This window comes from Medicago sativa, chromosome 1 (genome assembly GCF_051527215.1).
Source record: "Medicago sativa cultivar Bolivia chromosome 1, Bolivia_mono, whole genome shotgun sequence".
Classification (NCBI taxonomy): domain Eukaryota; kingdom Viridiplantae; phylum Streptophyta; class Magnoliopsida; order Fabales; family Fabaceae; genus Medicago; species Medicago sativa.
Genome location: NC_140749.1, coordinates 66,392,603 through 66,408,908, shown reverse-complemented (window position 1 = coordinate 66,408,908; position 16,306 = coordinate 66,392,603). Strand labels below are relative to the sequence as shown.

General features: G+C 30.6%; 1 pseudogene; it reads left to right on the top strand.

The window, feature by feature from the left end:
- Window positions 1–6,956: 6,956 nt before the first annotated feature.
- On the top strand, window positions 6,957–8,388 carry LOC146956540 (uncharacterized; annotated as a pseudogene).
- Window positions 8,389–16,306: the final 7,918 nt, after the last annotated feature.

Here is a 16,306-nt window from a genome sequence, read left to right as displayed (position 1 = left end):
AGTCAAATGTGACGATCAATCCATTGCAAGCTCGCTCAAAACTCCAAACACTATGATGAACTATTTTTTTTTTAGTTTTTGGATGTCATTAGTTTAATTTTATTATATTAAATATAAGTTTTTAGATGTTCACTCTCATGAAAGAAAAAAAAATATCCAATCTCTACTATTTTAAATACCTTCACTTTTGGTCTTTGGTGGGATCTAGTAATAGAAAAATGTAGACGTGTTATGTTCAGTTAACAAATCACATACTTATCTCCCTCAAAAAAAAATCACATGCTTATCAGACATTTAAAAATGATGTAATATTTTTTTAATTGATTATCTTTTTGGGTGAAATAATTACTAATAAATCTTCAACTATATCATAAAATTAACAGTAACCCGCTATATTCCTAACACTTCAATGAATAAAACACACACTACTTTTTTCCTTTATCATTTCTATTATCTTTAAATATATTTTGGAAATCATAGTTAACTAAAAAGCCCCTCGCGCCTTCTCTCTCTGAAATCGCAGCCTTCTCTCTCTGATCAGTTTGAAACGCGCCGTCCTCCTCTCCTTCCAAATCTCCGCCGTCAAGATGTAGATGGTGGTGGTTGGTGGTGCGACGATGGGTAAGCCATCCGCATCGCCTCTCTGTTCTCTCGGTGGCTTCGTCGGGAGTCCAGGCTCTAGGCGCACCGTGTGTTGGTCCGGAGGTAGCGCCGACGGTTTGGATTCGTTCAAATCGTGCCGCCGTAACTGGGTTCCTGTAGATCTATTCTTTGCTGGATTTGGTGTTTCGGTTTGCATCTGTTTCGTTTTGCTTCTTGCGGCCGCTGCGTGTGTGTTGCTGTCGGAAGCCATGTTACGGTGAGACTGGTTCATGTTTCAGCAAGTTTCTTTTATGGGAGTCTCTGTTCTGTGTCTTTCACCTTCAACGTTGTGTAAATGTTAGGCGTGGATTTGGAAGCTCGAGAGGGTTGTGATGCTTGCTGTTTGGTTGCAGGGGTGGTTGGTACGTGAATCTGATATGTGTTGGCTGTCGGTTCATAAACCATATCGCATACGATATTTTGTCTCTGGTTCACTTTCTTTGAAGGTGATTGCGGTACCGTTGTTGAGCCAGAAATGGTTGTTATTATGCTGATGATCGCAGTAATGGTTGGTGTGTGTGGTTTTGCTAATTTCCATGTTGGCGGTCGAAGCCACTCCCCTATCAAATGTCTGTGGTTTCGTAGATTGAAATGGGACTATGTGGACTCGAAAGAGTCGTTATTGCTTGTTGCTTTGCAGGGAGTTGATGGTACGTGATCCAAATTCGTGTTGACGATCGTTTCATTCGCCAAATTATAGGCCTGATTGATTCGTTTGTTAGAATTGATTAGGGTTGAATATTGTGTGTTGTTCTTATTGATGTATTACCACCCGTTAGGGCTGATTCACATGGTTTAACTGGGTCAGGTTTTATGTCCCCCAGTTTTTATGTATTTTTTCCTTTTTTTTTAATAATATATATGAGCAATTGGCAAAAGATTAGAGTGGGGCTCCAACTTAGTTGGGCACTATTCTTTCTTATGTCATTTTTCTTTTGCCTTATCAATTTTTTTTTTCCTTTCTCTTTTTTATGAAAGATGATCATAAACCTACGTCCATCAAAACACTATCAACCCATTTTTTTTACCATGTTGTGCCTCTTGTTGACTTTATTTGGCTATGTCACCAGACCTCATGCGCAAGAGTCTCACGCTTATGGGAGATATGTTAAAGTGTCAATTGTGACTTAAAATTCCACAATATATGCAAGTAGATCTTTAAAAACATATAAGTGAGATGACCAATATACATAATATTTTAAGGTTTTGGGCGATGATGTGGTGTCAATCTCAGTTGTGTGCTTTGTGATGATCTACCTCATTGTAGGTGGCCATGAAACTCTAAACATTTTGATGAATTATTTTGTTAGTTTTTTCAACGTTGTTTGTGTAATTTTTATATTAAATTGAAGTTTTTTTGATGTTGTTCGCTTTCATGCAATATTTAACTTCCTTCAGTTTTGGTCTTCGTTGGGATTTCACGATAGAAAAACGTTGATGTGTTATGTTGAGTTGACACAATACATGTTTATTGAACATTTTTAAATGTTGTGGCGTATTTTTAATTGAGTTTAATTTTTTGGTAAATTGATTACCCAAATATCTCAAACTCCTTCAATAGACCGATAAAATTACTATAAAATCACTCTATTTGTTATAACCTCATGGACAAAACACACAATTCTTTTTTTTTTTTTTACCACTATCACATCTCTTAATCTCAAATTTATTTTTCATGATCTTCTTTCTTTTTCTAATTTTTTTATCTCTATTCTCATGAAAGATAGAAACATAAACCCCAATCCATTAAATTACATCAATCCACCTTTTTGACCACGTTGTGCCTCAATTTGACCTTATTTGACTATGTAGTATGTCACATAATTAAGGACACAGAGTCACACATTGGGGGGAGAGAGCGGGAGAGAGAGAGACAGAGAGGGAGAGAGAGAGAGAGAGAGAGAGAGAGAGAGACAGAGACAGAGACAGAGACAGAGAGATGTTAATGTGTTTGATATGAGTTAAAATTTTACAATAGATGGAAGAGTAGATGATGAATAACCTATAAGTGAAATGACTCATATACATGTATCTAAAGATTTTGGATAAAAATGTGGTGTCAATCTCATTTGTGTGATTTCTTTTAGTCTGATGTTGAATATAATTCAATGTAAGCTTCATAGGAAGTCCCAGCATTACAATGATTTGTTTTTGTTAATTTTTAGGTGTCATTTGTGTTAATGTTATTATCTTACATTTTAAACTTTTGATGTCATTCACTTTGATGGAATTATTTTTTGGTGAAAGCAATATCTAAAATTCCTTCACTTTTGGTCTTTGGAGGATCTGAAAAAGGAAACATGTAGATGTGTTATGATGAGTTGACAAAATACACATTTATTAGATTTTAAATTTATGTGACATTTTTTTAATGATTCTAATATTAGGTAGAAAAATTACCCAATAATTTATAACTTCATCAACAAACTCATAAATTATCAAAAACTCGTTATTTTCCCTTACCATTTCTCTCATGTTTAAATTTTGTTTTCATCTTTTTTCTTTTTCTATTTTACTTACGCTCTTCTCATGAAAGAAATGGGTAAAAACGCCCCTCTATTAAAATGCCACCAACCCATCTTTTTTACAGGTTGTGTCTCCAATCTTAGTTGGATATTTCGTCAAATCATAGACACCAAGATTCTCACCCTTAGAGAGAATAAGTTAATGTGACATGTGTGAGTTAACCTTTTACATTTGATGCAAGAGTAAATATTGAGAAACATATAAATGAGATGTCCAATATACCTAATGTCTAAAGGTTTTGAATGAAGATGTGGTGTCAATCTCATTTGTGGGGTTTCTCTTAGACAAATGTAATGACCCAACTCATTGTAGGCTTCGTCATAACTCTGAACTCTATGATGTATTGATTGCGGAGATATTCATTATCATTTCTCTCATGTTCAATTTTTTTTTATCATCTTTCATTTCCTAATTTACTTTCTCTTTTCTCATGAAAGAAATGAGCATAAACCTTCATCCATTAAATCACACTAAGTGGTGCTAATGTGTCATATGTGAGTTAAAGTTTCACATTGAATGCATCAGTAGATGAGGATAAACATATAAATGAGATGATCCATATATCTAATGTCTTAAGGATTTTGATGAAGATGCATTGTTAATTAATGTGGTTGTTCTTAACCTAATGTGATTATACAACTTAGTTCATGTTAGCTCTTTTCTTGGATTCGATTTATGTCCCTAAATTTTTATCAGATTAGGTTTACGTCTCCTTTTTTTTTCTCCATAAATTTTTTTCTTAAGAAAATTTATTAGAAAAGATCCTTAAAACATCAATTATTTTCTATTTTTAATTTAAAAAATGTCTAGAATACTATTTAAAATGAAAGACATAAGATTTTATTGATCATCATAGGGTAAAAGTTATATATATTTAATGTATTTAATTAAGAAAAAATATATCCTATTAAACAAAGGCTTTTTAATGGCAAATTTTAATAATTAGTTGTTAGATTAATTTTTCTTTCTTTCTCAAAACAAAATTAATTTTTTTTCTTCTTCATCTGAGTTTGTACCAAGAACCTCTAACATCATCTGAAAAACACAATCAAAGAAAACCAATAAATACATTCAATTAGACAATTGATATTTCATTAAATGCTAAGATGATTTTGCATTTTTCGTAGAAAAATAAAATGATACTCTTCATAGCATTATAATTAAATCAACTATATAATCTGACATATTTTTAGGATCCTTTTTTTTTATCAAAACAAATTGACCAGAAATAATTTGAATTAATTCAATTTTAGAAGCAATTCAAAGGTCCTTGCAATTACATACACTCATACCCTCACCCCACGTTTATTTCTATTTTTCAGGTATAAGTAATTTTCAAAGTATCATCAGAGGCCGGATCACAGTAGAGTCTAGTTTAGGGTCTCATTATTCGTTGTATTTTTAAAGGTGTCTTTTATGTAAAAGTAAATATTTTGTAAATCTTTCTTCTAAATAAAGTTATTCAAAGTCATTTATATGAAGTTTTAAGTTGAAATCTTAAAGTAAAACTCCATTTGAGTTGTAAAAGTTTTAAATTCTTAATACTCAAATTGGAATGTTACACATACTCATTATGTTATATCATATACTCGTACTCAATGGTCCTTGCATTTTAGAAGCAATTCAATGGTTCTTGTAATGACATCAATGATACGTTTCATATTTGAGAAACGAAAAAAAAATGAAAATGAAAGCCTAAGAAAAAAAATGTCACGTCACCATGCTAGTTGAAAGTTGAGCAGAAAAACATTTAAGATTTTGCATGTTAGAAAGTTATATTTGTTGTACATATATATATATATATATATATATATATATATATATATATATATATATTGATTTACTTGTTAACAATTACGTGTATGATTGAAACCTATGATGATTTAGTTACTCTAATTGGTAGAAAGCTATGAAGCCCCGATACGGATATAGGTGCCGGTACGATACGATACGGGTACGTGAATACGCAATTTTTTTTAAATTTAGGATACGATACGGTTAGGATACGTTAACAAAAATTTATAATAAAACTTATATGTATGTAAAATACTTGAAGAAAATTAACATTGATTACTCTTCATTATTGTATTATTATAAAAGTTACAATTTTTTAAAAATAATACATGTGATCAAAATAATATTTTTTGAAAGCTTTCTTATAAACCATATTACATTTTCATATGTTGGGATATTGAGAGAAACAACATTAAAAGAACTCAACACAAAATTTATCTAATGTTGATTAACTGAATCACATCTCTCGCTACGTTCATCCATAAAAGTATAATTTTAAGTGTTTCATCGAGAAACAATTCTATTGATGCATATATAAAATTGAGTCATATACATCTATAATGAATTTTTACAACATTGTCTCACTTTTTTACTCTTCATCTTTTTCTAGGATACGTGTCTGTGAAGTATCTTAGAAGTATCCTTGTGTATCTGTGAAGTATCACATAAGTATCCGATAAAATATTTATTAAAAAATAAAATAATTAATTCCGATACTTCGTGGATACGTATCCGCGAATATCCATGAAGTATCGATATCCGATACGTATCTGGTACGGGTACGTCTCCATTTTGGAGTATCCGGACTTCAAAGGTAGAAAGTTAAGGCAAAGAGTACATGACTCCATTTGATTGGTTGAGAAATCAAACAATGGTGTTAATTTGATGGTTGCCTTTGAAACATGATTAATAAGTGATAAAAAATTCAATTAGTTTTTCATTGAAAAAAAAATGAAGCTATTTTTTATTTGTTTACAATAGTGAAATTTGCGTATACCAATTTTTTTTTTTAGGAAAAACAATTAAAAAAAACTTTATATTTTCTTGCGTCTCACACGGATTCAATCCAAATGTGATTGTTACCATTTTTGGTAAAAAAAAAATTAGCGGAGTAAACTTCGTAATATTATACAAACAATAATCAACTCATAAATATTTTTTTATTAACAAATTTTTTTTGGTAATGAATGGGTATTTATTTTTAGGAAATGGATCCTTAATCAGCGGTAAAGGGTTAACAACGTTTTATTTATTATCTTAGTGAAATTAAAAATGAAAGTAGATTTACATAGGATCTTTAGTGCACACACAGAAGCCTCCCAGCCAGCGGCTACATCACGTAATAGCAGCGTAAAACTGACACCGACACACCCATTGATAATACAAACATCATACGTTTAATGCAGGACCTACTGTCAATGCCACAAAACTGTCATATATAGTTTTCCACTATGTATATCTTGATTAATTTGTTCACATTTCCTGTTCTTTAATTGATTAATTTTTCATGTTATCTAGATTAGTGAGCATTCATGACATCATTTTGTAGCAGTTCCTATATCTATTCATTTTCGCGTTAAATAAATAATGGCTTGGGAAATCCTTTACTAATAAGCTTATTTTTTTAGTTTGAGTTAAGCTGAAAGAATCTTTTTTCGATTAAGAATTGAGTCATAACTTTAATGTCATTTTTTCCGTTGCATTGCATATATTCTCTTACTATCATTTTTCTTTAGGTGTTAATATTAATTTTGTGACTTTACATTTAATATGCAGATCTGCGTATAGGTGACGATGACTTGAAGAACCTGTATTTGATTGAAATTGAAATGCTGCTTCAGGAAAACGGACAGTCGCTTACTGACTTCAAATCTATGCACAAGTCAAACGCAGCAGACATGCCAACTTTCACAAACAAGCTTATCGTTGATGAGCTAAATTACGACAAAGATGAACTGGAAAAGAAACACACGGATATGTTACTAATGAACAAAGATGTGTGCATGACAAGATCATGGAGTCTATTGGTTCTGACGACGGTGGATTCTTTTTCTTATATGGTTACGGTGGTACTGGAAAAACCTTTATGTGGAAAACATTGTCGGCTGCTGTTAGATCGAAGGGGTTATTTGTATTGAATTCTGCATCCAGCGGTATAGCGACTCTTCTATTACCGGTGGAAGAACCACACACTCGATGCTGGCAATCCCTATTGAGATTAATGAGGCAACATCGCTTGCGATGGAAAAGGATAGTCGCAGGGCAGACCTGGTGCGTGCTGCAAAGTTGATAATTTGGGATGAGGCTCCAATGATGCACCAATGGTGTTTTGAGGTAGTTGACCGATTATTGCATGATATCATGTCCAAGATTGATCCCCTAAACGATTTTAGACCTTTTTGTGGAATGACAGTAGTTTTAGGTGGTGATTTCAGGCAGATATTGTCTGTTGTCCGAAAAGGAACGAGGCAGGATATTGTTGATGCCTCAGTCAATTCATCAAAGATATGGGCTTATTGTAATGTGTTGAGGCTTACTGTTAATATGAGATTGGGTGCATCTTCGGTACCTGCAGAGCATGAAGAAATTGCTAATTTTGGCAAGTGGATACTCTCAATTGGAGACGGCAACAACGCTTCGGATGAGAATGGTGAAATGAAGGTAGAAATTCTTAAAGATTTGCTCATATCAGACACAACAAATCTGTTGATGTCACTTATAGACTTTGTGTATCCCAATTTGAATGATAACCTTGGTGACCCGCTATTTTTCCAAGAATGGGGAATACTCGCACCAACGCTTGATTCAGTTGAGCATGTTGACGAATATATGGTGTCACTTATTCCAGGTGAAGAGAAAGAGTATTTAAGCTCTGATTATGTTTTTCGATCGGAAAAAAAATTCTAATGTCCAGAGCGAGTGGTTCACAACAGAATTTCTTAATGGTATTAAGAGCTCTGGAATTTCAAATCACCGGTTGAAACTAGGGGTGGGATGTCCCGTTATGCTGATGAGAAACATCGATCAGGCCAATGGACTGTGTAATGGTACGAGGCTAACAGTTACACATCTAGGGAAGAGCACGATACCTGCTACCGTAATTACAGGAAAAGGGGCAGGTACCAAGGTATTCATACCCAGGATGAATCTTATTCTGAGTGATCCAGGACTACCCTTCAAATTCCGGCGCAGACAATTTCCATTGACGCTTTGTTTTGCAATGACAATAAATAAAAGTCAGGGTCAATCTTTAGCTCGAGTGGGAATTTATCTTCCTAAGCCTGTGTTCACTCATGGACAACTTTATGTCGCTGTCTGTCGAGTTACTTCTAAAAAAGGTTTGAAGCTGCTCATCTTGGATGAAGATAATAATGTTTGTAAGGAGACTCAAATGTTGTGTATCGTGAAATTTTTCATAAAGTATGATCATTGGTTATGTTTTAGAATTGTTGTTGCTATAATTTAGAAAACTAAAGATGCGTATTGTTTGGAAGTCGTTTTTTTTTAACTTCTTTGTAAGGCGTACTGGTCATTACAGGACATGCAATTTCTATATAAGCAGATCCTCCTGCCATTGACTTTTAATTGATGCACTTTTCAGTCATAACAATACGCGAAACTTTTTTTTTACATCGTTGTTACCCTAAAATACAATATTTACATTAGACCATTTGTTTTGTAAAAAATAAAAACAAATAACAATCGGCGTTTTTGTAGCCCAAACTATATTTATACACACCCGTAAAAAATTTAACGTTTGCATTCACAGACTAGATGTATACATCCGACACTGACTATTATATAAAAAAATACAAATTTTTTAGTTTTTGTGATTAATAAAATATATTATGTCAGCAAATAATAATATACAATACGTCGGCGTATTTTTGCAAAAATATTACATATGCTAAGTTTAACAATGAGTACATCTTATACTACAAATAATTAGTATAAATATAAATCCAAATACTTTAATAGTTATGTGCAATGATTAGATATTTCAACATATATACAAAAATTAAGATGATATTTTTTTTCATATCAAATTTAAATTATAACCACACTTATAACTTTAAGATAACATAATATAAAATCTATTCATTTGATCAAAAAAGTTTTTTATTTCCCGTGCTTGGCACGGGTCACTATACTAGTATATCTAATGTCTTAAGGATTTTGATGAAGATGCATTGTTAATTAATGTGGTTGTTCTTAACCTAATGTGATTATACAACTTAGTTCATGTTAGCTCTTTTCTTGGATTCGATTTATGTCCCTAAATTTTTATCAGATTAGGTTTACGTCTCCTTTTTTTTTTCTCCATAAATTTTTTTCTTAAGAAAATTTATTAGAAAAGATCCTTAAAACATCAATTATTTTCTATTTTTAATTTAAAAAATGTCTAGAATACTATTTAAAATGAAAGACATAAGATTTTATTGATCATCATAGGGTAAAAGTTATATATATTTAATGTATTTAATTAAGAAAAAATATATCCTATTAAACAAAGGCTTTTTAATGGCAAATTTTAATAATTAGTTGTTAGATTAATTTTTCTTTCTTTCTCAAAACAAAATTAATTTTTTTTCTTCTTCATCTGAGTTTGTACCAAGAACCTCTAACATCATCTGAAAAACACAATCAAAGAAAACCAATAAATACATTCAATTAGACAATTGATATTTCATTAAATGCTAAGATGATTTTGCATTTTTCGTAGAAAAATAAAATGATACTCTTCATAGCATTATAATTAAATCAACTATATAATCTGACATATTTTTAGGATCCTTTTTTTTTATCAAAACAAATTGACCAGAAATAATTTGAATTAATTCAATTTTAGAAGCAATTCAAAGGTCCTTGCAATTACATACACTCATACCCTCACCCCACGTTTATTTCTATTTTTCAGGTATAAGTAATTTTCAAAGTATCATCAGAGGCCGGATCACAGTAGAGTCTAGTTTAGGGTCTCATTATTCGTTGTATTTTTAAAGGTGTCTTTTATGTAAAAGTAAATATTTTGTAAATCTTTCTTCTAAATAAAGTTATTCAAAGTCATTTATATGAAGTTTTAAGTTGAAATCTTAAAGTAAAACTCCATTTGAGTTGTAAAAGTTTTAAATTCTTAATACTCAAATTGGAATGTTACACATACTCATTATGTTATATCATATACTCGTACTCAATGGTCCTTGCATTTTAGAAGCAATTCAATGGTTCTTGTAATGACATCAATGATACGTTTCATATTTGAGAAACGAAAAAAAAAATGAAAATGAAAGCCTAAGAAAAAAAATGTCACGTCACCATGCTAGTTGAAAGTTGAGCAGAAAAACATTTAAGATTTTGCATGTTAGAAAGTTATATTTGTTGTACCTATATATATATATATATATATATATATATATATATATATATATATATATATTGATTTACTTGTTAACAATTACGTGTATGATTGAAACCTATGATGATTTAGTTACTCTAATTGGTAGAAAGCTATGAAGCCCTGATACGGATATAGGTGCCGGTACGATACGATACGGGTACGTGAATACGCAATTTTTTTTAAATTTAGGATACGATGCGGTTAGGATACGTTAACAAAAATTTATAATAAAACTTATATGTATGTAAAATACTTGAAGAAAATTAACATTGATTACTCTTCATTATTGTATTATTATAAAAGTTACAATTTTTTAAAAATAATACATGTGATCAAAATAATATTTTTTGAAAGCTTTCTTATAAACCATATTACATTTTCATATGTTGGGATATTGAGAGAAACAACATTAAAAGAACTCAACACAAAATTTATCTAATGTTGATTAACTGAATCACATCTCTCGCTACGTTCATCCATAAAAGTATAATTTTAAGTGTTTCATCGAGAAACAATTCTATTGATGCATATATAAAATTGAGTCATATACATCTATAATGAATTTTTACAACATTGTCTCACTTTTTTACTCTTCATCTTTTTCTAGGATACGTGTCTGTGAAGTATCTTAGAAGTATCCTTGTGTATCTGTGAAGTATCACATAAGTATCCGATAAAATATTTATTAAAAAATAAAATAATTAATTCCGATACTTCGTGGATACGTATCCGCGAATATCCATGAAGTATCGATATCCGATACGTATCTGGTACGGGTACGTCTCCATTTTGGAGTATCCGGACTTCAAAGGTAGAAAGTTAAGGCAAAGAGTACATGACTCCATTTGATTGGTTGAGAAATCAAACAATGGTGTTAATTTGATGGTTGCCTTTGAAACATGATTAATAAGTGATAAAAAATTCAATTAGTTTTTCATTGAAAAAAAAATGAAGCTATTTTTTATTTGTTTACAATAGTGAAATTTGCGTATACCAATTTTTTTTTTTAGGAAAAACAATTAAAAAAAACTTTATATTTTCTTGCGTCTCACACGGATTCAATCCAAATGTGATTGTTACCATTTTTGGTAAAAAAAAAATTAGCGGAGTAAACTTCGTAATATTATACAAACAATAATCAACTCATAAATATTTTTTTATTAACAAATTTTTTTTGGTAATGAATGGGTATTTATTTTTAGGAAATGGATCCTTAATCAGCGGTAAAGGGTTAACATCGTTTTATTTATTATCTTAGTGAAATTAAAAATGAAAGTAGATTTACATAGGATCTTTAGTGCACTCTTGTTGAGATTAAAATACTAAGTAAAATGTACCAAAAAACAAATATTACGAAGTTTAAATAAAAAAATTCATTAAGCTTTATTTTTTTTCGAGAGAATTAAGCTTTATTTTAACGGTTATTTTTCATTCAAACTCATTCATGAATTTTCATTGTCATTTAATCCTTCATTTAATTTAATTATACAATTTATTTGATGTTATAAAATTTCTGTTTCAAGCAAGAGAAGTAAAACACGTTGTTTGATTAATTTTTTTTCTAACGTTAATAGTTGATTCATATTTAGAAACATTTTTTAAAGGTAATAAGATCGTATGAAATGAATAAGCAAGTGAAAATGATGTAAGATGGATCGACTATATATAGAGAAAAGGCTAGCAGATTATTGAACATTAAACATATGATTAAAAACGCAAATCATCCATTTATCATGTTGAAGGAATTGAACAAATTATTTTTTAGAGGAAAAAGGAATTGAAGGTAAATGATGATCACCATTAAGGAATTGAAGGTAAATGTTATTAATTATCTTTGACCATGCATATTATGTAATCAACTAAAATCAATGCATATAATTTTCATTCAAAACAAAATTCTTGCAGTGATAATGTATGATTAAATGGACACTTCTTAACCGAAATTCTTGCTTGTTCAATTTTTTAACAAAATATGGCCTAATAAGTTTGATTGGAAAATTTGCCTACTTTGATTTATTTTTCCAACAATTAAAACAAATATTTGGAAAATTATTTTATTAAATTTTTCGTAGGAAAATTAATACCTAAAAATGATTTTCTATTTACTTAGGATATTATTTTCATAGATTAAAAAAAATCATGAAGAAAATACAACTATTAAATTATGATTGAGTAATAAAATAGAGTTGAAACTGTATAATAAAATCATAATCAGTTTTTTTTTAGTACAATTTAAATCAATAATTATTCGCCTATTTTGATTTATTTTTGTTGTGCATGCCTTTAGTTTATTATAGAGATTCGAAGTAGATATTTTTTTTATTTTGTTTAAGATTATTAATTGAATTGTTAGCATGTATAGAAATGATTGACAAAAAATTATAAAATTTTTCACCATAAAAAAGGACAATTGTTTTGGCATGTGAAAATCTTCTCTTTCTTGATTTGATTATGAATGTTCATAAAAATTAGTAAATTAATATGAGTAAGTAATAATAACTTTGAATGTTCATAAAAATTACTAAATTAATATGAGTAAGTAATAATAACAAAAAAGAAGTAACGTGTTTATTGTAGGAAATTTACAAATGAAGAATTAAGAGCAATTAAGTCTCGTAAGCAAATTAAAATGTCACGTGAACTATTTTTTTTTATCTTTATATTAATATAGATTCGTAATTTCGTATATAGTGAATGAGTTAACTTGTATATACCAACAATTTTTTTATTGATATATCAAATCACTTTGTTTTATTGGTGCATCTAATCAAATTGCTTTGTTTTAAAATATAATTAAAAAATATGAAAAAAATAAACAAAGACAATAAAAACCAACCAACAATATTCCTTCAAAAAAAAAACAACAACATTAACGTAGCAAAATTATAATTTGAAACGACCAAATTATTTTTCTAAGGAGAAACAACTAAATTATTCCTTAAAAAAAAAAACTAAATTATATATTTCAGCCAAAAAAAATAAATTATCAACAAACAATTTGATGATAATGCCAGTAAACACTAAAAAGAACATTATTACGTGTTTATATCCATGTTTCATAGAAAGAAAAAAAAACTCCATGTTTCATAGATCCTTATCAATCCTTCTCAATCTTAATATTCTTCAAAAATTCTTGGACGAAATTGTACTGCTACTACGTGTTGATCCTGATATCAAATGATCGCTTGAAAGGTGTGAGTTCAAAATTTAGATGTCTAATTGCTAGGTCTAGCCTCCACGTTACATATTAGATCCATAATCCATGGACTTTGATAAAGAAGTCTAGAATTTATAAGTGAGTTAAAAAAAATGATAGATAATACTATCAAATAAAAACAATACAATGAGAGAAAACTAACAGAAAATACTATAAATGAAAACACCTTTTTACCCGAACCACCATCATATACAACTTTCGTTACGATATTTGGAAAGAATTCTGAATTCTTTGAATGAATATGAAATGGTGAAAGTTGAATCAATATTTATAGAGAAAAATTGAGCAATACAATGTGATGCAGATCGTAAATTAGAACTTTTTTCACACGTAATTATAAGACATGTATGGACATTAAAGGGTGATTGTTTGATTAGTGGAAATACACATACAAAATGAAATGGTTGTATGTTCAATAGAGAGCATATTCTTATAGGATGCCACTTTTGCATTGGCATTCATATCGGTATCAATTGTAATAAATGGCAAGGTCAAACATGTGTTAATATGTAACAATGATTTATCAATAGCCAATAATCAAGCTACAATTAGATGATGAGGTGCACATGTGTATTAGTGATGCTTAGGTGTGTAATACATTAAATGAAGTTTAACATAGAAGAGTGCCAAGTGTACTTTTCAAAAAAATTAAGGCAAATATATATAATAGAGAAGCCAGCGTTTGACAAGGCAGAGTTTGCAGTCAGGTTATTAAAAAAATGTCAAAAAAATGTTTTGCAACTTGTACATCTGGTTACCACCAGGTAAAATCAACTAAAAAAGTGGATGACATGGCTAGTTATGATTGGGTGTGTTAAAAGAGAGTGTTAGTGGGTGTGACCCTAGCATTTCTCTAAGTAAATTTCTCATCAAACACCACTTTTGCAAAAATATAATTTTCAACTAAAATGAAAAAGCCTAATCCTAATTTTCAAGTATTTTCATTGCATTATGCTATTTGAAACTCGATGCACAACCAGGGAATGGGTTGGACATTGCATCTTGAAGTTATGTTACTAAATATGTTGTATTTTGACTCAAAAATGAAAGTTCACAATCGTGACATGATTTGTGAAACGTGTCACGATTTCGTAATGCCGAGAGCATGTTTTGCAGGGTGTCTAATTGTGACACGATTTTGGGAAACCGTGACACGATTTTTGGCTTAGTTGACACGTTTTCAGGATAAGGTTGGTCGTATCTAGGGTCGTACGCTTCAACGTGTCACGATTTTGGGAAATGTGACATGATTTGTGAAACGTGTCACGATTTCGCAATGCCGTGAACATGTTTTCCAGGGTGTCCAATCGTGACACGATTTTGGGAAACCGTTACACGATTTTTGGCTTAGTTGACACGTTTTCAGGATAAGGTTGGTCGTACCTTAGATCGTACACATCAACCGTGTCACGATTTTGGGAAATGTGACACGATTTTGGGAAATGTGACACGATTTTGACAGTTGCAAAGGACTATTTAAGTGTTTCAACTCTTTTTTGAGAGGAAATGAGAGAGAGCTTCAAGAGAGGAGAACTTGGGAAATCAAAGGAGGTAAATTTAGGGTTGAGGGTCTTTGATTAGAGTTCTCTTGGGTTGGGAAACATTGTAAACACCTTGGGTGAGTGAAAATCATTGAGTGTTGATGAGTCAATAATTAGTCATTAATTAGTGTCTTTTAATTAATATTTAAAGTTTATTTTATTTAGATTTAATATGTTTTTATTTCTTTCTAGAACTATTTTACTTCGATTGCAAGTTATTTTATTTTAGGAACAAATATTTGAAAGATGGAGTCTTGGAGCAAAAGAAAGGAGAATTGGAGCTGAAAATATGAAGATCTCATATAAAAATATATTATGCAAGAATTCATGCCAAAAATATGAAGATCTCATACAAAAATATCTTGTGCAAAGAATTTGAAGATCCTTCACCAAAATATGAAGATTTGATCAAGAATATGAAGCCAACCAATAGAAGCTTGGCACACGCCCCTTTTCCCCTTTTGCTGCTTTTGCTTAGGACTTAAGCTACTCTATTTTAGTTTTACCAAAAAGCCCTTGTAGTTGCTTAGATTTTAAGTCGAATGTAAACTATAAATAGACTAGCTAGCTATCACAACAATTCATCTTTTGTTCTTGGAATAAAAGTTCACTTTTATATTATTGTTCTTTTACTTTGCTTTCTCTCTTCTTCCCCCATGTCTACAATGAACGTTAGTGAGTAGACTCTTCTTTGTCTTGGGATTGTTGGGAAAGTCTAATGACATAATCCTAAACAAACCAAGCTTAAACCGTAATTTTATGTAACCCTAATTTCTAATCTAAATTCACCGTTTTAACATGAATTAATTATTATCAAATTGTGGAAGCGAACGCGGAGGGTTTGATAATGGTTAATCCATCATCCCAAACATCAATTCATAAAGCGAGAGCGGAACTTTGATGTTGGAACAAGTGAATCTAGACAATAATTGCAAAGGCAGCAAAATAATCTTTGCAATTATTGAGACACAAGTAGTTTCAATCCTTATATGCATCTTCTAGTAATCAAGTCAGCGAAATAGGCTTGGTTACTAGAAGTAAACTCTCACCGGACTTTCATCGGAAAGGTGAGGGGCTAAGGGAAACCGGTCTTTAGAAATTAAGGTGTAAACCATGAAATTAGATGTTTAAGTCTTGTCTAGTGAAGGGTTTGTTATTATGACGAACCAATAATCCCAAGGCTCTTTT